The sequence below is a fragment of the Arachis ipaensis genome, chromosome B10 (assembly GCF_000816755.2).
Source record: "Arachis ipaensis cultivar K30076 chromosome B10, Araip1.1, whole genome shotgun sequence".
NCBI lineage: Eukaryota > Viridiplantae > Streptophyta > Magnoliopsida > Fabales > Fabaceae > Arachis > Arachis ipaensis.
In genome coordinates, this window is record NC_029794.2 from 93452751 (window position 1) to 93458333 (window position 5583).

Below are 5583 nucleotides of genomic sequence, written 5' to 3' on the forward strand. Positions count from 1 at the left end.
CCCAAAGGAATAAAATCCTTGCCTAAGTGGCTAACCCAAGCTGTCCCTAACCATGTGCTTGTGGCGTGAAGGTGTCAAGTGAAAAGCTTGAGACTGAGCGGTTAAAGTCGAGGTCCAAAGCAAAAAAGAGTGTGCTTAAGAACCCTGGACACCTCTAATTGGGGACTTTAGCAAAGTTGAGTCACAATCTGAAAATGTTCACCCAGTTATGTGTCTGTGGCATTTATGTATCCGGTGGTAATACTGGAAAAGAAAGTGCTTAGGGCCACGGCCAAGACTCACAAAGTAGCTGTGTTCAAGAATAAATATACTGAACTAGGAGAATCAATAACACTATCTGAATTCTAAGTTCTTATAGATGCCAATCATTCTGAACTTCAAAGGATAAAGTGAGATGCCAAAACTGTTCGGAGGCAAAAAGCTACTAGCCCCGCTCATCTAATTGGAGCTAAGTTTCATTGATATTTTGGAATTTATAATATATTCTCTTCTTTTTATCCTATTTGATTTTCAGTTGCTTGGGGACAAGAAACAATTTAAGTTTGGTGTTGTGATGAACGGATAATTTATACACTTTTTGGCATTGTTTTTACATAGTTTTTAGTATGAATTAGTTAGTTTTTAATATATTTTTATTAGTTTTTAAATAAAAATCACATTTCTAGACTTTACTATGAGTTTGTGTGTTTTTCTGTGATTTCAGGTAATTTCTGGCTGAAATTGAGGGACTTGAGCAAAAATCTGATTCAGAGACTGAAGAAGGACTGTAGATGCTGTTGGATTCTAACCTCTCTGCACTCGAGATAGATTTTCTGGCGCTACAAAAATCCAATTGGCACACTCTCAATTCAGTTGGACAGTAGACATCCAGGGCTTTCCAATAATATATAATAGTCCATACTTTGCCCGAGTTTTAATGACGCAAACTAGCGTTCAAACGCCAACTTCCTGTCCTATTCTGGAGTTAAACGCCAGAAACAGGTTGGAAATCAAAGTTAAATGCCAGAAACAGGCTACAACCTGGCGTTTAACTCCAAAAAGAGTCTCTACACATGAAAGCTCAATGCTCAGCCCAAGCACACACCAAGTGGGCCCGGAAGTGGATTTCTGCATCATTTACTTATTTCTGTAAACCCTAGGTTACTAGTTTAGTATAAAAACTACTTTTAGTGGTTTATTTCACATCGATCTTTTGAATAATTTTATGTTCATTGTACACATTTGAGAGGCTGGCCTCATGGCCATGCCTGGACCTTTTACTTATGTATTTTCAACGGTGGAGTTTCTACACCTTATAGATTAAGGTGTAGAGCTCTGCTGTTTCTCATGAATTAATGCAAAGTACTATTGTTTTTCTATTAAACTCAAGCCTATTTCTTCTCTAAGATATTCATTCGCATACAAGAACATGATGGTGATGATTATGTGACGCTCATCACTATTCTCACCTATGAACGCGTGCCTAACAACCACTTCCATTCTACATGCAAACAAGCTTGAATGTGTATCTCTTGGGTTTCTAATCTAAGATTAAAACCTTCGTGGCATAGGCTAGAATTATTGGTGGCCATTTCTGAGATCCGGAAAGTCTAAACCTTGTCTGTGGTATTCTGAGTAAGATCTGGGAAGGGATGACTGTGACGAGCTTTAAACTCGCGAGTGTTGGGCGTAGTGACAGACGCAAAAGGATCAATAGATCCTATTCCAACATGATCGAGAACCGACAGATGATTAGCCATGCGGTGACAGCGCACTTGGACCATTTTTACTGAGAGGACGGACGGTAGCCGTTGACAACGGTGATCCCCCAACATACAGCTTGCTATGGAAAAGAGTGTGAATGATTGAATGAAGACAGTAGGAAAGCAGAGATTCAGAAGGAGCAAAGCATCTCCATACGTTTATCTGAAATTCTCACCAATGAATTACATAAGTATTTCTATCTTATTTTATGTTTTAATTATATTTTAATTATCAAAATCCCATAACCATTTGAATCTGCCTGACTGAGATTTACAAGGATGACCATAGTTTGCTTCAAGCCGACAATCTCCGTGGGATTGACCCTTACTCACGTAAGGTTTATTACTTGGACGACCCAGTGCACTTGCTGGTTAGTTGTGCAAAGTTGTGAAGATGAAGTGAGATTATGATAGTGCGTACCAAGTTTTTGGCGCCATTGAGATCATAATTTTGTACACCAACTAGCTTAGCTTGTTATATGTTTAAAATTTAATTAGTAAGATTAAATAATTATAATGCATGCTAGCCTAGTTTTATCTTACGTATTTCTTTATTAAACTTTAATTAGATTATGATATAATTTCAGATAAATTGTTGCTTGATTTTCACTAATCAAAATTTGACTATTAATTGTTGACTATTCGGTTCTTTTAGATTCAGAAAAAATTAAATAAAATAAAAATAAGACTACCGTGAGATTTACCATAGGATAAATTTCACGGTAACATTCATTGAATTTTAAATAGGAAAATAAAAAAAATTAAACTTAAATCCGGCGGTATGTTGGCACAAACTCTTTGTATGTGGCATGAACATTACCATCGAAATTTATCCGACGATAACCATAAGGTTATCTTGGTCACCTATACAGTAAAAATTTAATGCTAATTCCATCACAAATTACCATCAAATCAAAAAAATCCGATGGTAACTTATTACCGGCGGATTATTTCTGCAATTCCACCAGTAAATTTGATGGTATCCAGCCTATTTTTTGTAGTGCGTTAATATTTGTCTATATTTTGTAGGGTTCACGAGTGTTGACCTGTGACCACCTACTTCAACCGGATCCATACAACCCTATTATGGAGCCTATTTTATGTGACGCTAGTTTATCTCATAGCTCAAATTAGAGTGATCCAATGTTAGGCAGCGTTGGTTAAGGCTCTAGTTAAGAGACGTTACCCAAAGACGCATGCCTTCCATCTTTCAGTTGGTGAGTGTATCATCACGTTGGAAGATATAGTCCTAATTCTTGATCTTTCGACAGATGGTCTTCTGGTGACCATTGTAACCGTGAGTAGTCATGAGGTATTAGAGACAGAATGCATACACCAGTTTGGGTATGCACCTAGGAAGGCAGATTGTAGAGGAAGATTCATTAAGGTGACATGGCTTCGAGACCTTAAAGACTGGTTACAGTTGAATGATCAACTTAGTATGGAGAGGTACTATGAAGTGCCACATCATGTTATTAGAGACAATCTTGTTTGGACACAAGTTTGGAGAAGCGGTGCACTGAAAATTTCTGTCGTTGCTCTATAACTTTGTTGAGATAAGGGAGATTAGTTGGGGTTCCGAATGCCTAGCACACCTATATACAGTGCTATGTAGGACTTCTCGTTACGACTGAAAGGAGATAGACAATCCACTAACGTTGTTGCTAAGCTGGACTTGGATCCGTCTACTATTTCTTGCTCTGATTCTCGGTGCCCCTCGCCATTTCCTTCTTACTAATGGGTAATAATAATTAGTCACCACTTTTCTAAGTCTTGTATATTGCATTTAAATTTTTAGCCATAAAGTTTACTAAGAAAAAAAATAATGTCTGGTGGCATAACTAGGAGTTTGCTAATAATGCTGTTAACGCCAATGTGGCAAATCCGAATGGGAATGAGCAACAAAGGAGAGTACTTGGGTCTTACTATGATCCTACTGCAGATCTTTATGGGAAAAGCATTGTGGTGCCTCCTATAGCTGCGAACAACTTTGAGTTGAAGCCACAATTGGTCACCCTGGTGCAACAAAACTGCCAATATCATGGTCTTCTCCACGAAGACCCAAATCAATTTATTTCTAACTTTTTGCAGATTTGTGATACTGTGAAGACAAATGGAGTGAACCCAGAGGTGTACAAGCTCATGCTCTTTCCGTTTGCTCTGAGGGATGGAGCAAAGCTATGGCTAGATTCCCAACCCAAGGAGAGCTTGGATACTTGGGACAAGGTTGTTACTGAGTTTCTTACTAAATTTTTCCCACCAAAGAAGCTGACTAAGCTTAGGGTGAAGGTTCAGACCTTCAGGTAGAAGGATGGTGAAACTCTTTATGAAGCTTGGGAGAGATACAAGCTACTGACTAGGCAATGCCCTCCGGACATGTTCTCCAAATGGACCCAACTAGATATCTTTTATGAAGGATTGGGTGAAATGTCCAAGATGTTCTTAGATAATTCTGCAGGTGGTTCATTACACAAGAAGAAGACAGCGGAGGAGACTATTGAGCTTATTGAATTGGTTGCTAGCAACCAATATTTATACTCATCTAACAGGAATCCTGTGAACTCTGAGGCTCCTCAAAAGAAGGGTGTTATGGAAGTAGAAGCTCTTAATACTATTCTAGCTCAGAACAAGCTTATGTCTCAGCAAATAAGTCTACTTACTCAACAGATGGGTGGCATGCAAGTCTCAACTATCAACACCCAAAATCCACCTCAAGAGATCTCTTATGACATGACAGGTAATTTTGTGCAAAATTATAATTATGATTATGCTCAATCCTCTTCTGAACAGGTCAATTACACGGGGAGTGGTCCTAAAAACCCCAATAATGATCCATACTCTAAGACATACAATCTTGGGTGGATAGACCAACCTCAGAGATCTCAGAATTTCACCAATAACTCTCAGGGTGGTTTCCAACAGAACAATCATAATAACCGTCAATTTCAGTCTCATCAACAACAACCACCTCAGCAGGCGAATTCTCAATCCCAACAAGATTCTAATTGGGAGATTATGAGGAGTTTTATGCAGGAAACCAGAGCCTCCATTAGAAACTTGGAGGTGCAAATGTGCCAACTGAGCAAGCAAATACCTGAGAGGTCTGCAAATACAATTCAAAACTTGGAGATTCAGATGGGTCAATTAGCCACAAAAGTTAATAAAATTGATAAGAGGACCATTAATAGCCTTCCTGGTAACACAATTCCAAACCCAAGAGAGGAATGCAAGGTTATCACCTTGATAAGTGGACAAGTGGCAAGTATGGAAGCACAAGTTAATGAGGAGCCAGTTGAAAAAAAAGCTCCAGAGGAGAAGAAGGAAGAATTAGTGCACGTCCCTCCAAAGCGTGCGGACAACCCATTCCCAGACTCTCTTGACACTTATCCTACATTGCCAAAGGCTCCTGAGTACAAGCCTAAAATGCCATATCCTCAGAGACTTCAAAAGGAGACCAAGGACAAGCAGTTTTCAAAGTTCTTGGAAGTCTTCAGAAAGTTGCAAATCAATATTCCTTTTGCTGAGGTTTTGGAGCAAATGCCTCTCTATGTCAAATTTATGAAGGAATTGTTGTCAAAGAAGAAGCCTTTAAAAGGAGATGAGACAGTGGTCCTGACTAAGGAATGTAGTGCCATAATTCAGAATAACTTGCCAAGGAAGATGCCAGATTGGTGTGGGAAATTGTGATTACACTTTTCACAACTCCGCACAACTAACCAGCAAGTGCACTGGGTCGTCCAAGTAATACCTTACGTGAGTAAGGGTCGATTGATGAGCGGATATTTTATACGCTTTTTGGGGATAATTTCATGTAGTTTTGAGTATGTTTTAGTTAGTTTTT